The sequence below is a fragment of the Camelus ferus genome, chromosome 15 (genome assembly GCF_009834535.1).
Source record: "Camelus ferus isolate YT-003-E chromosome 15, BCGSAC_Cfer_1.0, whole genome shotgun sequence".
In the NCBI taxonomy this organism is placed as follows: domain Eukaryota; kingdom Metazoa; phylum Chordata; class Mammalia; order Artiodactyla; family Camelidae; genus Camelus; species Camelus ferus.
This window is the reverse complement of record NC_045710.1, coordinates 45123944-45146204: the sequence shown is the minus strand read 5'-3', so window position 1 is coordinate 45146204 and position 22261 is coordinate 45123944. Positions and strand designations below refer to the sequence as shown.

The 22261-nt window shown below is 43.9% G+C and overlaps 1 non-coding gene across 1 annotated transcript; it reads right to left on the bottom strand.

Moving 5' to 3' along the window:
- Nucleotides 1-21659: 21659 nt before the first annotated feature.
- On the bottom strand, nucleotides 21660-21731 carry TRNAA-UGC. The gene has a single exon. It is a non-coding gene; the product is annotated as a tRNA-Ala (tRNA).
- Nucleotides 21732-22261: the final 530 nt, after the last annotated feature.

Below are 22261 nucleotides of genomic sequence, written 5' to 3'. Positions count from 1 at the left end.
TGCTATATATATATATATTGTTTAGTAATTTTCCTTAATAATATCATGTATTTTCCTACATTTCATTCTTGATGGCTGTCTAGTATTCCACATGTAGATGTACTATAATTTATTTAACTAATTTAGTTAATCCTCTGTCGTAGAACATACGATTTATCTCTAACTTTTCTTTACGCCTAGTAGCCCTGTGATAAACATTCCTGAAGCTACATCTTTGTACATATTATTAGGGTACGTTCCCTAAAGATACCCCAAATATTGGGTGACCACATCATTTATCATTCAAAGCAGGACATCTTTAAGAATGAAAAAGGATAGTCTTAAAAATTAACAGTAACTAATAACTAACAATAACCCAGGATGGACCTGGGTATGATACATCTTGCCAAACCGGCCTCATGAAATATTGCCATGGTTTATACTCCCCGGGGCAATGCCCAAGAGTCCTGCTCTAAGCCCTTGTCAGAATTGCCAGGCCTCCCTGTGCCCCCAACTCCCAGTCTCCATCTTCCTAACACGGAAGACCACACAGATGCAAACGTCCTTCTTGCTCTCCCTGCAGAGGTGGCAGGGACAGGCCTGTCCCCCGTGGCTGGGAGAAGACGGCTGAGTCCTCCTCTGCCAGGGGTAGCCAGTGATTTTACTTCAGGTGAGTCTGTTATAGATTCTGATCCAGGTAAGACCGGATTAGTATCAAGGCAGCAGTGACCAAACCACCCTCCCTTCACACGGGCCCAGGTACAAGCTCCCCCAAAGAGGAAGCCTCTCACAGGGCCTTCCCAGACCCAGGCAGGTGTGCCCTGGGGAGCCCTGTAACAAGACAGTATCACCTGAGCAAACTGACCTGACAAACTTACCTGAGCAAGAGACTGACCCGGCAGAGCCCAGGGCAGGAGCTGGGAGCTGCAGTCAGCCCAAGTTTCCTCACACAAGGAATTTTATAAGGAACATTTTACATTCTTGTCAGAGGACTTCCTCTTGGGTAGAACCCTCTGAAACATCAATTGGCAAGAACCTACCCAAATAAAACAGTTGCTGAAACCACAAAAAATGGAAAGGCTAAATTCACTGTGAAGAGGTTTGGTAGCCTTCCAATGGGTTTTTTCTTTTTTGTGTATTTGTTTTTTATTTTGGTGGCAGTCATTTGACTGGCCATCCGGGATGCAGAATGTTCTGTGGGAAAAGACCAGGGCCCTTGCACAGGAAGGTGATTGCAAACACTGAAAAGAAGGTATCAGGTCCTTAGGTTTCTTGTCCCAGGCATTTCTGACCTTCTGAGTCAAGTAACCTCCTGAAACCAGTCACCTCGTCCACCCAGAGGCCACTCAGGGAACATCTGACTCATTCTTGTTGACTCACACGCTGGAAAGGCAAACCCAAATGGGCCCTGATAACAATCTAGGTTGGAGTAGTTTTGCTTGTAAGCAGCTGGCTCCCTGCCGACAGAGAATGTAAACCTTCAGAAATAAAGACAAAAGCTTAGTACCCCCACCCTCTGCCCTCAAATATTGTTCCTGGTGATATTTTGTAAGCACTTCTGCAAACGGTGCTCTGTTTGGTAACCTGGAAATGGAGCAAAACACACCTGGACACCATGCTGTTTGTGAAATGAGCAAAGGGGCCGAGCAGGTGAGCACAAGACAGGAACTGCCTTACAAGCAGGTCCGGAACGCCAGGGCGTCCTCTCTCTGAAAGAACTGCTCTTGTTTTATGTCAACTTTGAGTTAGTGGAGATGTTCGGCTGGAGATCTGGACTGTTTTGATATAAACAAAGGCAAAGTTGTGGGATCACCACAGAAGGGAGCTCAACAATTTGGCGAAAGAAAACACAGGCCCAGAGAGTGAAATGTGATGGATTTCTCACATCAAAAGTCAGCTTCTCAAGGGGAGGGTATAGCTCAGTGGTAGAGTATGTGCTTAGCATGCATGAGTTCCTGGGTCAAACACCAGTACCTCTGTTAAAATAAATAAATTAACAAACCTAAATTAACCTCCCTTAAAAAAAGAAAGAAAGGAAGAAAGAAGAAACGAAGAAAGGAAGAAAGGAAGAAAGGAAGAAAGAAAGGAAGAAAGGAAGAAAGAAAGAAAGAAAGAAAGAAAGAAAGAAAGAAAAAAGGAAGGAAGGAAGGAAAGAAAAAAGGAAGGAAGGAAGAAGAAGAAAGAAAGAAAGAAAGAAAGAAAAAAGGAAGGAAGGAAGAAGAAAGAAAGAAAGAAAGAAAGAAAGAAGAAGGAAGGAAGAAGAAAGAAAGAAAGAAAATCAGCTTCTCAAATAGGGGAAGACACAGCCAAAAGCACTCCAGGTACTTGCCTCCAGAGAAAGGGACTATGAATTAGAAAGGATGATTTTTAAAAATTGTGAACATTGAAATACAAACTATGTGTATATATTACTTTGTTTTAAAAAATTAAATGCTGCTTAAAAAAAAAAGCAGAACTGAAGCCCTAAGAAATGGAGTCATGGAGTTTTAGGGGCACCTTTTCTTTGAGACTCTAGAAACTCTGATTTTTCTTATTGTGTGTTAATTAAGCTTCTCCATCTAGGATAAAAAAGCTTCTGGATTCAGAAAGAAGGGAGCCCGAAAAGGTCCTGAATCTGGACCTCGAGCAGGGACTCCCTACATGCTCTGCGGGCCCTGGGCAGGTGGATTTCTGTAAAGATATCTTTGGATGCTAAAGACCGGGCTGGGCAGAGAAGGGATACGTGTCATATCCATCCTTAGACCCCAGACCCCTAGGTTACCTCGTGTTCATCTCCTGCAGCTACTTCTACTGGAGCCACAGCTCTGAGAAGACCCACACACTGGCCTCGGGCCTTTGCACCCTTCGTACGGGTGGTCCCTCTTCCCTCGGATACGCACTCGGCCCCCTCCCTTGCCACAGTCAGGCCTCTGAACAGATGTCGGCTGCTTATGAAACTTGTGCCTGATCAATTACTATCTGAACTAGCCCTACAATTCCCCCCGCTCGATTTCTCTTCCTTACACGTATTACTACTTTGCATTATGTGATATATTCATGTGCCCCAGTTAAAATGAAAGGTGTGTAAACGGAGGCGTTTTTATTTACGGCCAGGTCCCCAGGTCTTGGGACAGTGCCTGGCACATCATAAGAGCCCATAAATGTGTGTTGAATGAGTGAATAGGATCTTAAAGTGAGGACGGAGTCAACAACCAAACAGGAGGTGTATCACCAAGCAACTATGGACTCACCTGAGAGGTAGGGGGAGGAGGGGCAGAGTAGGGAGTGGCTTTGGGGATATTTGGCGGTGGCAGGGGAGGGACTGCCAAGACCCTGATTTGAGGCCCTGCAGTTGCAGACACTGTGGGTGCCTCCTTCCTGGTTTGACATCAGCTCTCATCAAACCCTGGCTGATCACAGCCTGGTCGAACTGGAAAAGTCTAGAGGAACCAATGAAGAACCTGAAACCCAGAGAGGCTTAAGTGGTAGAGCTTGGGTTCAAACCCAGGTCTATCTGATGCCCAATCTACTCTTTTCACCAAAATACAACCCTGCCTCCAGCAATTGCTGCCGCCTGCTCTAACAGCGGGGGGGGGAAAAAGAGTGTGGGGAAATTGCTCTGTAAATCTTCAACCAGTGGCCACTCTGAAGATAGTAGGCAGGCTCTAAACTGCATTCTACTGAATAGTTATCATGCTCTATAGAATAACAACTCTGAACTTTCTACAACATTATTCAATAGAATTTTCTGCAACAATGGAAATATTCTCCACCTGTGCTGTTCGATACAGTAACCACTAGTCACATGGGGCTAATAAGTACTTGAAATGAGGCTAGTTTGACTGAGGCAGTGAACGTTAAATTGTATTTCATGTAATTAATTAACATTTAAGTATAAATTGTTGTGTGGCTAGTGGCTACTGGTTTCAGATGTGCCATTCCAGAAACTTGTATAGAAATCTTTGGAATATGGGGAGGAGAGAGGGGGAGGGAGGGGGAGAGAGAGAGAGTGAGAGAGAGAAAGAGACAGAGAGGGAGGGAGGGAGTGGGAGAGAGAAAGAGAGGAGAGGGAGAGGGAGGAGACTGGTAGTAATTTCTCCTTATAGCCACAAGATGGCACCATTGCTCAGTATACTCTGAAAAGCAGTTCAGGCAGGTAAAATCTTCTAAGGCTGGTTTGGGATTCCCAGCTCCCCTCCCTCCCTCCCTCTCGGTCCCTCAGTCTGTCTTCAATCTTTCTTCTTACCTGCCCTTCTACTTCAGTACTGACTTACTGACTTTCTGGTGGCCTTGGGCAATGTGATAACAGAGGTCCTTCTGTGAGGCTCAGAACAACAAAGATCCCTGAGACAGACTTGTCCACACAAAAAAATTAGTGGTTAGCTCACTGGATGTGACTGGAAAGGCTGAGTCCACCTGATTTTTCTTCTCTCTGGGCCCTGCCGCAGCTTGAAGGCCTGAGGGACAATCTGTTCTCTCACCCTTCCCCAAGAATCCTCACCCCACCTCCCAACATGCACATGTTGGAAGCCCCTGCCCTGGGATCCAGTTCTAAGGGGTCATCGGAATGTCTCTAGAGGAACTATAAACACACAGAGAATATCTCCTGGTGGGGATATTTTCGACTGAGGAAAAAGCTGGCAGTGGCCTGGGGATGGTGGGTGGAGCTTGCACATTTTTCTAAGATTTTTGTAGTTGGGGAATAAATCTCCAGGGATGGGCAGGGCTGCAGGCTAATTCCAGTACAGCAGGATCAGGGCTATGAAAACACGCACACAAAGGGAACTTCAAAGCTCTTCCGAGAATCTGAATGGGAAGGGGCCAGCGGAAGTTCTCGTTAACTGCACCGAAAGCCCTCTTGCTTTTAGATGGCCCTGCAGCTCTGCAAACTGGACCGTCCAGGCTCAGTGGGGTCAGGATTCAACTGGGCCCTGAAGGCAGGGGCAGGGAGGGCAGAGCCCAGGGGTTGGAGTCTGGGTCTAACTGTTCTCTGGCCTCAAGAACCGAAGCCGATTTCATCTTTTCAAACTGAACCAGGTCCCCAAGGGAGCTCACCCCACTTTAGTCCGGCCTCTTCCCCAACCCTGGTCAAACCCTAACACAGCTACTTTGCAGGGAGTGGTGAGAATCACTAATGCCGGAAGGTCACTTAAGGTAATTATTAGAACAATCATTAATTTCTGAGGCCTAAGTGACTCATTTATCTCTGATACACACAGGGATCAAAGGAGGGTATTTGTGGCTTAGAAACAAACCTCCCATTCTTTTCCCTGCTATAATAAATAATAAAGAGCTCCCAAGCCTCCACTGAAAGGGAGCAGGACCCTGTGGGCCCCCCCTCAACTGCTGCCTCTTGTTTATAGAAAAGCTGAAGTCTCCCAGGCCTCCCTGAGTCATAGAAGAGCAAGTTGATTAGGACAAGCCTGCAGGCACTGGGGGATGGCAAGGACTCTGACCACCTATCTCAATGATTAACTGAGATTATTCCTTCATTTCCCTATAAAATGTTCATGGCTGAAAGAATCTTTGGAGATGGTTGGGGGTGAGGGGAAGCTGGGTCCTCTAGATTGCAGGCATTCTGAATAAAAGCAATTTTCCTTTTAGTTACCAAGGCTGTTGCCCCCAGGATCATACCCTTGCCCCTCCCTCAAATAGAAACCAGTTACTCTTATCTAAGTCTCAGGAGGCAGCTGCAGAGAAGAAACAAGAACTGGTTAGAACTCAGTCCAAGATGGTGGAGGATTTGATTTCCAGTGGACCTTGAGCCTCATTATACACTCAGTGTATTAGCATGCTAAGTGACACACCACCAGCGCCATGACATTTGGCAATTCCCATGACAACAACCAGAAAAGCCCACGCAAGGACTGAAAAACTCTAGCGAGGACTGATTGGCTCCATCACACCCGGAAGGAGGACATGATGGTGGAAGCCTCCCATAAAAGTCCACGAGGTCTGACCCAGGCCAGGACCCTGCCGCCCATTTTGGCTGATTGCTCCCCACTTAGCACTTCTTTCCTGCTTGTGCACTTTTCATTTCCCCTTCTGAGCAATAAACCGGCTATTCGTGTTGTCCCTCTGCCTCTGCCATGTGACTTCTTTCACAGCCGGCAGCAAGCACCCACACTCTGGTGGGCCTCCTAATGTAAGGGCCCCTCCATCCGCTAACACCTTCACCCATCTCTTCTCAGGGAGTCCTTGGTCTTTACCGTCCTTGTTCAAAACCAACCCTCTTCTCTCTGATCTCTACCCTCCCCTCTTTAAGAAGCATGGCAGGTCAAGCAGCTCTCTGCCCAGCTAGAGAGTCTTGGCTGCAGCTACGGAGCCAGTGGTGCCAATCCCTCCTTCCCAGGTGAGGACACTAAGCCCCGACCCCTGGCAGACCCAGGGTGGGCAGTAGGCAGGCTCTCCCTGGGAATCTGCTATCTTTATTTTGCCTCCATATGTACATCAGTGCCAGAGTCGGTCAGCCAGGGTTGGGGGGAAACCTGTCCCTGTCACTTACTTATTAGCTGTGTGACCTTGAGTGAGTTAACCTTTTTAAGCCTCAGTTTCCAGATATGTGAAATAAGGATAATAATAGAATCTTAAAGTGACTTATGAAGGGGGCTGGATAGCTCAGTGGTAGAGTGTGTGCTCAGCATACACGAGGTCCTGGGTTCATTCCCTAGTACTTCCATTAAAAAACAAACAAATAAACCTAATTACCCCCCCAAAAAAAAACTGGCTTATGAAAATTACCTAAGATAAAATATGTAAAATGCTTACTTAGTACAGAGCCTGATACAAAATAACATCAGCTACATTTGTCAGTACCTCAAGGTCCTAATTTTATTTCCAAGAACTCATAGCTGGAATGCAAACTAAGTCTTTCATGTTCTGATGTGGCCTCTAAGAGATGCTGAAGTGAGGATGGGGGGGGGCGGGTGCCTGGGCCACCACTGTAATAAAAATCAGATCACACGTGTTGGGGAGGTGGGGGTCAGCCTTCAGGAGGCTGTGAGATGGGCCCAGGTCGGTTTCCCAGCCTCCGGCACTGTTGACCTTCAGGACTAGGTAATGCAGTTGTTGTGAGGCCTCATTCTGTGCATTTCGGAGCGTTTAGCAGCATCTCTGGCCTCTCCTCACTAGGTGCCACTAGCAGCCTTCTAGTTATCACAACCAAAAATGTCTCTAGACACTGCCACTTGTCCTTTGAGGGGCAAAATTGCTCCTGATTGAGAACTGCTGGTCTAGGCAGATGGAGAAGGGTGGAAGCGTCTCCACAGGCACTGGCTGAGCTGAGGTGAGGAGGCAGGAATGAGCATGATCAGAGCGGAGACCACCCTGCCCAGGGCAGGGCTCAGGCAGATCCTCAGGACTGAGGATAGAGGATGGCCTCAGAAGAGAAACACCCATGTTTTTTCCTAGTAAGGATGTGGCCTGGCTGCCTCAGGAGGCATGCCTGCTTAGGTGTGGACCTCTGGATTCCCGGTAGCCAGAGCTCAGATATATAACCCTGTCCAAGCCCAGAAGCCCCGGCCAAGAAACTGTGCCCCAGTGATACAGAGTGCTCACTGACAGGACACTGGGTCAGGTCTTACCTCAGGGCAGAGCATACCGCCTAGGTGTGAATCTCTATCACTCACTGTGTGACCTTGGGTAAATTGCTTAATCTCTCTGTGCCTTAGGAGCCTTATCTATAAAAGAAAAACAATAGCATTTACCTCATAGGGTTGTTAGGAGGACTCAATGACTTAATGTTTGTAAAGTACTTAGAACAGAGCCTAGCATACAGCAAGCTCTAAGTGCTTGTTAAATAAACTAAAATCTGAAAGGAATGTGTTACCGACCAGAAGATACAGCCCTCTGTAAGTCAGTTTGTCCCTGCTCTGACCACAGGCCCAGCAGTTGTATTTCTGGGGGTCCCTACTCACCTGTACCCGGGGCTGGGGCTGTGACTCCCTGGGGCAGCTCCCCTGCTGAGGTGGTTGTTCTCAGGGAAAGTTCCTTTGACCAGAGAGCAAACTCAGTGCGCAGGGCTCAGAACTTCCCGCTGACAGCCCCTGGGGATTTCTTTGATGTAAGAGTGTTGGGAGGAAAAATTTCTCCTCTACCCACTTAGGTTCCAGGGGTGGGGGTAGGGGCCAGATTAGCAGGAGAAAAGACAAAGTTTGTGCACACACTGAGTGCAGGAGCACTGTGTAATGAGTAACCCACTGAGTAACCAGAGGTAAAGGTTCATGCATCAACTTAACAATGGCACGGGCTGTGGTAGGGGATGGGGAGTGAGAACTTCAAAGGATAGAAGGTTCTGAGGAGGCTTGTTTACACAATTTCTTTGGGAATGTCTGTCCTGGTGCCCAAGGTCAGTGCCTTCCTGAATGGAGACCAAGGGGAGGGTGGAGGTGAGGTGATGGCAGCTGATTCTCAATGCTCTGTGCTGGGCAGATGAGAAAAGTTCAGGGGCGAGTACTTCTGCTCTGTTGAAGGGCTGTTGTTCCCTGTAAGACAAGAACCTGTGAAGGGAAGGGATGGGGTGAGTGGCTGTGACCTCCAGGGCCCTAACATTTTTGCCTGTCAGAGGAGGCAAAACCCCAGCCAGAAAGCCCCCTAAACACACAGCAGGAAAAGCTGCTCAGAGTTGCCAAGTGCTTTGTGTTAGTTATTTATTGCTATGTAACAAACGATCCAAAACTTCTTGGCTTAAACAACAAACATTTATTGTCTCTGATGGTATCTAAGAGTCAGGAGCTTGGAAAAAGCTTAGCTGAGTGGTTCTCAACATGTTGAATGGGGCTGCTGTCATCTGAAGGCTTAACTGGGTTTGGGGACCCACATCCAAGATGACTCATCTCACAGCTGTTGGCTGGAGGCCTCAGTTCCTCACCACACAGACCTCTGATAGGGTCGCTTGTGTGTCCTGACAACATGGCTTCTGGCTCCTTCCCGAGTGAGCAGCCCAAGACAGAAACTAACGCGGAAGTCTGAATGCCTTTTCCTGAGCCAGCCTCACAAGGCATGTGCGTCACTTCTGCTGTATTCTGTTGGTTGTACAGCTCAATCCTGATGCAACATGGGAGTGTTGCAGAAAAACGTGTTACAGCTCAGTTGTGACAGCAACCTGGATCCGGGCGAGAGACCAAGCAGCACTCAGAGAGTTGGAGAACTCAGGTTTATTATGCCAGCAGGCCCAGAGGAGCTAACACTCCAAGCTCTGGACCCCATCTGTAGGTTTACACAGGCTTTTTTGGCTGCCAGTTTACACTTTGTAACATCATATGCAAATAAGGTATAACAAAAGTTGACTAATTAGGAACAGGCTTTGTAGAAATGGACCAATCAGGGGGGAGAGAAATAACCACTCAGGAGTGAGGGAAATGGACCAATCAGGAGTGAGCTCCACTTTCCTAGAAGTCAGCTGGTTTAGAGGCAAAAAGTGAGATAAAGCCACTGGGCCAGGGAACCAGACGGTGCTGGCAAGAGAGTAGTGGCCCTGCCTGGGGGTCCTGCTAGTCTTTTTATGGGGCTTCCCACCTCAGGAGGAGACTACACAAGCCATGAAAACCAGGAGGTGGGGCTCACTGGGTACCACTTTAGAGGCCAGCTACCAGTCTTTCAGGTCTCCTTCCCAAAAGAACATTCACCTGGGCCCTGGCCCGTGGCCCAGATGTCCGCCGGACTCAGTCCCATCCTCGCAAAAGCCACTCACCCTGAAAACCCAGGGCACAGGGTGGGATTTGGTGCTGCTGGCTACTGCCTTGGTCTGCCTCCTTGCTGAACAGAATATCCACTGGGAAGTGGGTGAGTCACCCCCAGGCTGGAGTGAAGGCTAGACCCAAGGCACTGGGTGGGAGAAAACTGGGCTTGTGGGCCCCTCCACAAGGTGAGACTGAAATAAAGCCTTCACACCAACAAAACTAAATAAAAACAGAAACAACAACAGCAACAAAAACATAACAGTAGGGAAACAGGCAATTCTGAAGGGTTGGTCCAAGATATCAGAGGAGGGACAGATGACGGGGCTGCAGCACTTCCCCAGGCTTCCGGCAGGAGACAGGACATGGCACCCAAAGCTCTTCCTGAGCCCCCAGTCCAGATACGATGAACTGCCAACAGCTCCCCTGTGTGTCCTGCTGTTTCATGCCTCCCAGCCACTGCCCCTTCTCCTGCCAGCAGAAACACCTTCCCCCCATGACTCCCCTTCTCATTACCTCTATTCTCTCAGACTCAACTCAAGGAGGAGTCTGTCACCAAGAAGCCATCCCTGATGCCTCCCGTCTGATCCAGCTACCTGCTGCTGTGGTCCCGAAGCACCCTCGCCATCCCTGCCATGTTCTACCACACTCACTGTGCGCTCCCCACCAGACTTGAATCTCCTGGAGGGCAGGCGACAATGGCACATTCACATGGGATCTGGCACAGTGCCTTGTGCACACTCAGCACTGAATATGTTTGTGAAGAAAGGAGGGAGCAGAAGAAGGAAGGATTCAGGAGACAGCAAGTAACTCATTCCTCTCTGTCCCCTTCATTGTTCAAGAGCAGGGCTTCAAGCAAAGTCAGAGATGTTGGCCAGAACCACCCTCCGCTGCCCTCCACAACCCCAGAAAAACAAGCTGGACAGTTCAAGTCTCAATCATATAACACTCACTTTGAGAAAAGCTTTTGGTATTGAAGGTGAAAAAAATGAGGATCGGGGGCTAGAGGAGCACCTGCTCCCAGGATATCCTGACTTTGCTGGAGGAGCTTGAGGCTAATGACAGGTTGAAAACACATGGTGACAATCTCTGTGGGAAAGAGCCTGGTGATCCTGTAGGTTTCCTGAGAGCAGTCAGCAGTGCCGGGAGGAGGCTGAATGTCTGTATTAAAGCAACTCAAGGCCAAGATATGGGGTGACCCCAGCATGAGATCAGTTGGAGAGAATCATGCGGGGCAGAAGGACTGCTCTGCCCTCTCTGGGCACACGTGAGACCTCTGGTTATTCTCAGCCACTCACTCGAGTTCTGTCTCCGCATGCATCAGGTTAATACTTTAAACATTAACTATGTTTTGTTTTGGTTTAGTTTTCTGTTTGCTGAGACCTCACGTGCTCAGAATGAATTAGCCATCCTCCTTGGTCCAGGCGCTCCATCTCGATTAGCATGTGCAGGGCTCACTTTTATTTTAAGTTTTGGACTCCCTCATCCTATCCCCAGTCTCATTTTTCTCCTTATCATCCCTGTGATTCTGTGTGTCCTGTCAATCTAGTATTTCTTTTTGGCTCTAGGCCCAATATTGGTATGATTTTATGCCTTTTTTTTTTTAATATGCTTAAGTGGTCTTTTGGTAAACATATCATTCTTCTCTCACTTTTTCCCAGTCAAGATTATGAGATTTTGCGATGGCTCCAAATTAATATAAGTACATATGGACCAGAGCATTCCTTTTATCTGCTAAATGCTACTCATCATTTGCATGTAAGATTTTATGTATCTACTTTCCTATTGATAAACTTCTAGGTGTTTCCAAGACTTCGCCATAACAAACAATTCTCCAGGGACATCGTCACACATGCTTCTTTGGGGGCCTGGCATCCTGGAGTGCTGGGTGGTAGGATTGGTCCACACTCCATTACCATTTTCAATCTGTTCCCCAGGGAGGTTCCCACAAGACTTTCTGCTCTCCCTCACCTTCGGCTGCACTTAATATCATCCAGCTTTTTACTATTTTCCCATCTGATCTGTGTTGAGACCCATCTCTCCTCCTCAACCCAATTTCCCCTTCCCATCCCAGTTTGCCGCTTCCCCTTCCCAAGCCCCGGGTTGTTCTTTCTCATTCCCCCAGGGAAGGGATGTGATGACTGAAGCATGGGAAGGGGTGGAAGAAGGAGAATTCCCTTCTGGCTTGTGAGGTTCAAAATCCCGGGCTCTTGGGGGACCAAAAAGGTTTCAGAGCACAGAAAAAAGATATGGGAGGAAAGTGCCATGAAAAGGAAGGGAAGGCCAGGCACCCACTTTGGCCCCCCCGGCTTGAAGCACAGTGGCTGGGTGGTGAAGGAGGGTGTCAGAAGGAAGGAAAGGACAGCTCCCGGGGATGGCAGACCACACGCAGAGGGCTGAAGCAGGAGCATGGGCACGGGAGGTGGGCTTTGCAGAGACCAGGGAGAGGTGGGGTCTGTGGTTCCCCAGATGGCGCCTTCCTCCACAGCAACCAAGGAGCACCTGCCCTGCATCATCCTTCTGCCATGGGAAGTCCTCCAGCACTAGAGACCGGGAGGAAAGGGGCGGACCCCATGTGGTTGGGATGGAAATCAGGAGACCTTGATGGCATGGGAGACTGACCCAGAAGTTCAGGTACAATAAGGAAGACAGAAGAGCTTATGTTTCTTCCTCACTTGTGTTTGTGGACTGAGGTTTTACCCACTACAACAAGAGCCTCGGGGACCCCTGACAGCATGCCTCGGAGCCGAGACATTTGGGGGCAGCGGCTCCCCTCCCTATGGGAGAACTGGATTGAGAAGATGAGGGGTCCCTCAGAGGCCACTCATGATTCTAGAAATCCTCTTTCCCTTCTTTCTGTGTGATAGAAATATCCATCTAACTTTCAGGGTTTTGTCTTTTTAAAAAACATTTGAGTGTACCTTGTAATTTACTAATGGATTTTGTTTTTCAATCTAAACTGAGGTCTTTGTTTTCCGTAGAAGAATTTTGACTGTATTCATTTACTCTCATGTTGAGTCATTTCCTGGGTTCATATTTTATTTTAATTTTTATATTTCCTTCTCTTTTTTCCATTATGTCTTTTGCTTATTATATCTTGTAAGTTAAAGCATGTGTGGTAAGTCATTTTTTTTTTTTTTAGCAGTCATGGGCAATTAACTTAAAACAATAAACATTTTCTTTTCTACATTTGGTCCTGACAACAATCAGAACTTTTAACACTCTTCTATGAGAAAAAAAATTTTTTTTGCTTTTCACTGCCTACCAAATAAAAGCAAAAAGTACTCAAAAGAGTGAAAAAGATGATCATATAATGGGAAAGACATGTTTAATAATAAAATGTTAAGAACACTGATTATATATGACCCTAATATATAGTTACAAAATACATAAAGCAAAAATGGGCATAAATACAAGAAAATTTCATTTTAGAAAAACAGTTATAGTAAGAGATTTTACTGTCTTATCCTCAGTTAGGCTTGAATTCAGTTGCATAGTAACAAATGCAAACATGGCAGCTTATCAAATGGAGTATTTTTCCTAAGTAAGGAGAGGTCTGGCAGGCCTCCAGAGCCAGTGCAGAGGTGGTGGAAGCTATCAAGTGTCCAGGCTCCTCCTAACTTCAGGTTCTGCTACAGTGTGCTGTTCTTGACCTTGAAGGGTGGCAGAATATGGCACCCCCAAATATGCCAGGGAGATTCACCCCTCTCTCTTTACCCCCTCTTTGGCTTCTCTGCTGGTTTACTGTTGGACCTGCCTCACCATGCAGGTGACACACATTTCTCCATCTCTATGGCTACGGTCTGTCACACTAGCTCTTCTCTTGACTCCCCCCCCCCCTCCCATTTCAGCAACATACTCCTGGGCTGTTGGAGTGGTGCCCTTCCCACCTCAGCCTGGAACCAGGTTGCCCCCCGCCTCTAGGATATTCCTCAACTCTTACTTTAGCCCCCCAGCCTGTTCCAGCCCCTGAGAATTAACGGATATCTTGTACTAAGTATAATTTTCAACTGTCCATGGCAACTGCCAATATAGTCTCAAACATCACATGCTAGACCACAAACGTAATCTTAGCTAGTTCAAAAGAACAGAAATGATACGTGCTATGTCCTCTAGCCAAAATAGAATGAGACATAAAGTAACAACCAAAACAAATAAAAATAAACCAACTACGTGGAAATTTAAAAATTCTTACTGAGTCCACAGTTGAATTGGAAAGGAAATTAGGAACAAAAAAGTTTATTCAGAAAACAATGATGGTTCAAATCTGCCACAGTAATCTCTGTGGCATGGAGTCAAAGCAGTACTTTTAGGAAATTTTATGATTTAAAATTTTCTCTTTTTTGGTGGTTGATAAAAAGGGAACATTTTAGAAAGAATTCAACTGACGATCTGAGAAAAGGAATGAGAAGCCAAGCCAGACAAAGGAGGAAGAAGAAAATATGACCAGACTAGGAAATAATTTTGAAAGTGAAAAATTATTTCAATCAGGCTCAATAAATAAAACCAAAAGCTAAATATTTGAAAAGTAAAGCCATTTCAATAAAATTTGAGTTGAGAAAGGAAACACCAACCAGTATATAAAAATTTTAAAATAAGAACACAAAGCATTTGCTAATAAGATTTGAACATATGAGTGAAAAGAACAATTTTTTTTAATAATTGGAAGTCCAAATTTAACCTAATAAATATTAAACTAATAACTTGGGAAGGGGAAAGAAATTTAGAAAGTTACTCAACTAGAAATGTGTAGAAAATTAGTTTCCCATTGCTGAATAACAAATTAGCATGAATCCAGTGGCTTAAAATAACACATATTAATTATCTTACAATTTCCCTGGTTCAGGAGTCCAGGTATAGGGACCTGGGTTCCTGGCTCAGAGTTTCACAGGTGGCAATCGAGGTGTTGGCTGCACAGTGTTCTCATCTGGTGGCTTGACTGGGGAAAAATCTGTTTCCAAGCTCATTGACTGTTGGCAGAATTCCTTTCCTTGTGGCTGTATGCCTGAGGCCCCAGCTTCTTACTAACTGTTGGCTCTCCTTGCCATGTGACTCTCTCCATAGGCAGTTCACAACATGGCAGTTTGCTTCCTCAAGGCCAACAGGAGAATCTCTTCTTTCTTTCTTTCTATCTATCTATCTATCTATCTATCTATCTATCTATCTATCTATCTATCTATCTACCTACCTACCTATCTATCTATCTATCTCTACATCTGTATCTATATTTGTATCTCATATGTAATGAAGGAGTGACATCCCATCACCTCTGCCACAGTATATTAGAAGCAAGTCATAGGTTCCACTTACATTTAATGGGAGGGGATTAATTATACAGGAGTGTTACTCACTGGAGGTAACAGTGAGTTAGGCTGTGTCCATCACAATGTGGATGAATGCTAAATCCTCCCAAACTTTCCAAGATGAATTACCTACCTTGAAAAATGGAAATCAAAGAATTCTACCCTTCATGACAGGACTGAAACTCTGAAAGAGGTATGTGCTACAGGCAAAATAAGCCTTTGAGAACAGAGCCTTGGGCCCTCACCCTGTGTGCTTTAATACCTCTTGCAACATCCTAATCTATAGTACAGCTTGTGACTCCAACCTCTGCCCTCCACTTCTCCCTGGGTTCACACCCAGCCCCTGTACTGTCAGTTGTTAGCTTCACCTTCTTGGCTTGATAAGCAGCACCCCAGTGCAGTCTTGTCCTCCATGGCTGTCGTGTTCTGCTAAGGCCATATGTGCAATGCATACGGCCCTAGGGGTCTAGTGACATGCTAGGCCCTCACCTCCTTGGTCTCCTCTCCTGTCCTATAACCTGCCTTACCCACTAGGCATTACAAATATTCTGATCCACATGCTGAAGTCCTTGTGATTGATGCTGAAGAAAGGAGATGTGGGCTACATTTACAAAGTCTTGCTCGGCAAAGATTCTCTTAGGATGGACTGAACTGGAATTGGAAGGCTCTGGGGCTAACTTTATTAGTGATGACAAAGGTCAAATGAATTTCTTGGTCTGCTTTTGTAGGATGGTCTCAGAGGAGCTGATAAATAGACATGGTCTTCACATAAAGCGTCTCTGCTATTCTATGCCTTGGTTCAGAACCTTGAAAAGTGTGGCCTATTGCATCGTTCATTCCAAGATGTAAAAATACATATAGCTTGATCCCCAAATCTAATAAAAGTAATGCACAAACAAAGAGTACTATACTATATAGGCCAGGTAATCTCAATGGGGATAGAGCTCCATGCATTCCAGTGGAGAAATGTGATTCTTGAGAGGGCTAAAAAAACTTACTCTTTTTTATGTAGAAAGTGCAGATATACAAACAGCACATATACAGATATATAGTGCTGTATCTGTGGAAGTAAAATTGCATGGAGGACAATTAAGGAAAAAAATGCCAGGGGGAGGGTATAGCTCAGTGGTAGAGTGAATGCTTAGCATGTACGAGGTCCTGGGTTCAATCCCCAGTACCTCTGATGCAGGAAAACAGATGTGGGGCACGAGGAGGGCTGTGTCCCAGGTCTGGGTTGAACCCCTGGGACGTGCCCCACCAAGCGTGGGTCCTTGGCTTCACGAAGGAAAGAATTCAAGTGTGAGCCACAGTTGAATGAAGGTAGATTTAGTCAAAGAGAGATACATTGCAAGGCAAGAGAAAGGCCATGAGGTGTGGGGGTTGGGTGCTCAGGTTAAAAGTAGGTACACATTCCATAGACAGAATGCGGGCCGTCTCCGAGTGGGAGAGAGAGCGCAAAGGGCAGACGCGAGGCACTGTGTTGCTGGTTTTTATGGGCTTGGTGGCTTCATATGCTAATAAGTGGAAGGACCAGCCTAAGGGGAAAGGGGTTCGGAGTCCCAGGAAGTTGGCCATTTCCCACTCTTCGACCTTTAGTGGCTAGCCTTGGGACTGCCATGGTGCCTGTGGGCGTGTTATTCACCATGTTAATATATTACAGTGGGCATATAATGAAGCTCAAGATCTACTAGAAGTTAAATCTCTCATCATCCTGAGCCTCAGGGCCTACTGGGGGTTGAATCTTTCACCATTTTGATGTTAATTGCTGTAGCATTCCTTGAATGGCTGTGCCTTGCCCCCTTCCTGTCTTATCTCCATTAAAAAAATAAATAAACAAACCTAATTACCCCTCCAAAGACTGTCTAAAAGAAAAAGGAAAAATAAACTCTTTAAAAAAAAGGAGAAAAACTGGTAAAAATTCTCAATAGGGGGACAATGGTGAGAAAAAGGTTAAGAAGCACTGATGTAGGGAATCTTCACTTGCAGATCAAAGTCACCCACAAGTCTCACATTAAAATACACATAACACTGGAATTTGACACAACATTGTAAAATGATTATAAATCAATAAAAAATGTTAAAAATTAAAATAAAATAAAATACACATAAATTTCAGGAATGTTTATGGCTACAGAGGCTTCACCCCAAGAATGATTGAGAATTTTAACACAAAGGCAACTATTATCAATAATAACAGTAAAGTACCACCCACATCACTGGATTAAGTAATGAAAATGTGACAGTTTCAACAGATGCTGAAGTAGCATTAGATGAAATTCAATACTCACTTCTCATTTTGAAAAAGTGGAATAGAAACATATTACAATAGCATAAAACAGAGCTATTTAAAACAGAGCTGAGTCATTTTTTGGTTTTTTGGGTTTTTTTGAAGTACAGTTGATTTACAGTGTTGTGTTAGTTCCCGGTGTACAGCATACTGATTCAGTTATACATATGTATATGTTCTTTTTCATTATAGGTTATTATAAGATATTGAATGTAGTTCCCTGTGCTATACAGTAGGTCCTTGTTATTTACCTGTTTTATATATAGTAGTGTGTATCTGCTAATCCCTAACTCCTAATTTATCCCTTCCCCCATCTTTAATGCAAAGCAGAGCATTGTTAATTAAAAACAGGAACAAAACAGGAAGCTCTGTGAGTCCCACCTTCACCCCAGCCACCTAAAATGATTCAGTGGCCACTGTAGCCATGCAGAGGCTTCATATGAATTAATAAAACAGTTGAGTAAAGTGGTTGAATATAAGACACAGTATATATTCAAAACACAACATAATTCCTTTGAACTGATTAGAAATTTTAATTAAAAAAATGAGATCCTATTCCCATTGGTAACAAAAAAGAAAATACTGAATAAGAATTTCAGTCATATTCAGTATGATCTAATGTAGTTTTCAAAAAGCATGTATGTTTCATGTGTTTATATGAATGTAAACGAACAGAAAGTCTGAGACAAGGGCTTTTCCTAAGAGAGAAGAGGGTGGAGAGAGGAAGGAGGGGCTTGTCTGCTTCCTCAGAATTTCTTCCAATGATAATATATTAACCCAGAACTTTTATAATTTTTAAAACTCTACAAAACAGCATATGTGACCTCATTTTGTCAAATTACATATATATATATAGATATATAGATATAGATATATAGTTACTTAGAAAATGTCTCAATAGATACCACACAAACTTAATAACAGTTATGCAGCAATGGTAGGATTTTGGGTGATTTTCACTGTGATTTTTCTTTTTAGTATTGTTTAATGCTTTACAATGAGCATGTGCTATTTTTAGAATAAAGAGTAATAAGGATATCTTCATTTTGAAAAGAAACAAACAGAATCTAAGGAGTGCTATTCATGACATAAGCAAGGACACTTAAAACTAGGAAGAATATAAACAAATGAAAAAATAGATCATGTTCCTATTTATAATTTATAGTATATTTACATATAAATATAATACAGATAAACCTGCCCAAGCTATAAATAGATTATAATATCCATTAGCATCTCAAAACAAGGAATTTCCCTGTTAAAATATTTATTCCACTCTCCTTTTATGAAACCCATTGCACATAGCAGAAGAAATTAAAAATAGAAGGAGTGAGTCCTCTGTTTTCAATGAGACAAGAAAGGACCAAACTTTTCAAGGAGAACTCATGAGTGAACCTGCCGGCTACTGGGGAATCAGAATGGGAACAGGAAAGCGAGATGCCAGGTACCTCCCTGGACCCATGGTAGGACACAGATCTTTCCAAAGGTCCGTGGTGGAAGGCTGGCTAATGACACCTTTATTCCATCTATGTGCTGTGGCGGCACAGGCTGCCCCAGAGACGAGGAACGTCCCATAGAGAGTGGGATCCAGGCAGCAGAGTAGGGCAGGAGAGGTAGGGCTGCAGGAACCACCTTGCTGACCTCGCCTCCAGAGAAGGAGACACATGGCAGTGAGTGATGCATGGGATGGTGCAAGGGACGGAGGAAGTGGAGGCAGGGACCACCAGATTGTACCACAGGAAGCCTGAGTCTTAAGTCACATAGATTTCCAGAACAGCAAAAACTGAGAGGAGATGGGGACCCCAAGGAAAAGGAAATAAAACTGAAACAGTGTTTGAGACAATAAAACCTGTTAAAGTTAAAGGATCCTAGGTGCCCGCCAATGCCCCCACCAACTTCCCTATTTGTCATACTGTCATTCAGCCAGTAGTGGCCCTCATTCAACGATAAGTAATAATCAGAAAGAAACCATAATGGGATTTACGCATAGAAATTGTAAAGAAATGGAATATACACAAAGGCTGCTTAAAAAATAAACGTCACAAGAGAAATTACCCAAGGAAACAGAAAAGATGTTCAGATAAACTCTATATTCTCAAAGAAATTTCAGACACTAGTCTTTCTAGAAAAAGGCCCCAGAGAAAAGACATCAGAATTCAAAGAAGTGATTTTAAAAATGAAAGAATATGATAAAAAGCAAGTTAGAAGATTCAGGGTAGAAATGGAAGAGTAAACCATGATGGAGATGGAATCTACACTAAATGCAGCAGAAAACAGGAAACAAATAACTGTGGTTAGAACCATAGTGGAAAGACTCTGGGAAATCATATGAAATGAACAACAACAATAAAACTAAGATTTCTTCATTATTCTAGAGAAACTTGGTTTTGTTACAGAAGACCAATAGGGATCCTTGATAGTTCGGAAGGAAAATACACATTTCTGAAGAAGAATAAAAGGAATGAAATATAAATTATTTTCAAAAATAAAACAGAACTTTCTTGAAATAAAGATGACTTGAAACCACAAATCAAAAGGGCATAGATAATAAGCTACGAGGATGTATTGTACAACACAGAGAATACAGCCAATGTTTTATAAAAGCTATAGAGTATAAAGCTTTAAAAATTATGAATCACTGTATTGTACACCTACAAATTATATAATATTGTACATCAACTATACTTAATTTTTTTTTTTAAAGAGGGCACATATACTCCAAGAAAAACATATAGACTCTTCAACATCAGGATATATCCTACTGAAGTTATAAAACATCAAGAATAAAGAAAAGCTCTCATGGATGGTCAGGTAGTAAACCATATAAAGAGAGAAAAATTATGGGGGAGGGTATAGCTCAGTGGTAGAGTGTGTGCTTAGCAGGCATAAGGTCCTGGGTTCAATCCCCAGTAACTCTATTAAAATAAGTAAGCAAATAAACCTAATCCTTCTCCCTAATCACCTCCCCCAAAACAAAAACAAAAAAAAAGCAACAAAGAGAGAGAAAAATCAGGTTTCTTCAGGCTTCCTCACAATGCCAAAAGACAGAGGACCAAGGTCTAAAAAAGTCTGAATGAAAGAAAATGTGATTCAAGGATGTGTACGCACCATCTTATCAAAGCAACAGACAGGTGTTCTCAGGCATGCAAAACCTTAGGGAATAAAGCGCCAGGAACCTTCTTGGAAAACAACTTCTGAATGTAATCTATCTAACCAAGAAAAGAGACAAAACAAATTCTACAGTAGAAAACCTAGGTGCATTCACTTCCCAGAGCTGCCTTAACAAAGTACCAGAAACTGGATGGCTTAGACCAATACTGTCTCACAGTTCTGGAGTCCAGAATTCTGAAATCAAGGTGCCAGCAGGGCCATGTTCCCTCTGCAGGATTCAAGGAAGGATTCCTCCTTGCTTCTTACAGCTTCTCGTTAGCCCCAGACATTCTTTGGTTTGTGGAAGCACAACTCCCGTCTTCCCATGGTGTTCTCCCTACGTCTCTTTATACGGTCTTCCCTCTGTGCACGTCTGTGTCCAGGTCTCCTGGACACCAGCCATACTGGATTAGGGCCCACTCTAATGACCTCATTTTAACTTGATCACTCTGCAAACATTCTATTTTCAAATAAGGTCACATACCAAGGTACTGGGAATTAGGACTCCAGCATACCTTTTTGGGGAGGTTACAGTTGAACCCATAACAGTGGGGTGACATGGAGGGGTGAGCACTGAACAAAAATGAAACAATAGCAAGAAGTATGGTTAGTGAACAAAATGAAATGAGGTAAACAATGGAATATAATAAAAATCAAAAGACAGAACTGGGCAACGGGATAAAGTATAAGTGTGGGTAATTCCTCATCATTCATAGCAGAAAGTCAATAGATACTAGTCAAAATTGAAAAAAAAATTTTTAAAGCATAGCAAATTCAGTCTTTTAGTGTTTTTCATTTTTAATTCTAAAAGTATCTTTTAAGAACTTGTGGTGAAGAAACAATCAATTTAATCATTTCTAAGTTTTGCTTCAATTTTTCTAACATTAAAATCAAGTAAAACAATATTAAAATTGTTTCATTTAAAATGGTGTGCAGAGTATAATCTTAGTTTTATAAAATTCTTTAAGCCATTCTATTTATCCATATACCTACAGGGTGTCTAATGATGTTTTATAAATGTTGGGAATGATTGTCTGGGGCAGTAGGATTCATAGTGAGTTGGTTTTTTAACTCTTCTTTTTTTGTTGTACTTTTGTTTGTTTGTTTTTTGGTTCTTAGTAGTTTTTAATATGTTGTACTTTTCTATATTGTTGACGTTTTATAATATATATATATATATATATATATATATATATATTTGTTTGTTTGTTTGTTTTTTACTTTATTACATTTTTGTTTGTTTGGGTTTTGGAGGGGGTAATTTGGTCTGTTAATTTTTTTAAATGGAAGCACTGGGGATTGAACCCAGGACCTTGTGCATGCAAAGCACACACTCCACCACTGAGCTATACCCTCCTCGTATCAAACATAAGCTATTTTAAACAAGAGCAATAAAATCATTGTTTCACATTATTTTCCCAAAAGCTTTCTTTGTAGGAGTGGGACTCAACTTCAGGTCCTAGGAGGCAGTGAATCCAGGAGGCAGAAGATGGAATCTGAGGGCACTGTGGCAGCCGATACAAGGTGTCTGGGCTGTTAGGAGGCCCTTTCCCAACTGGGGGCCCCGTTTCACAGCCATCATAGCAGAAAACTCCTCAACAGCCAATGCCACCACATGTATGAAGGACTTTCCACAGTCAGATCCAGTCCCCAAAGAAGTCATATGGCTATAAGTGCAGCAAAATGAGTCAGGGCTGCCTTCTAATTTTTGAGTAACTCCAACATTTGCTTTATTATGACATCAGTGAAGCCAATGTTCCCAGAAATCAACCTAGAGGCTGGCTCTGTTCTTCCAGACCCCCAAGCAAGAGAGCTGCCTGTGTCACTGTCCTGCGTGCACAGCCGTGTGACCGAGTTCCCCACTCAATCCTCCAAGCTGGGCTTTT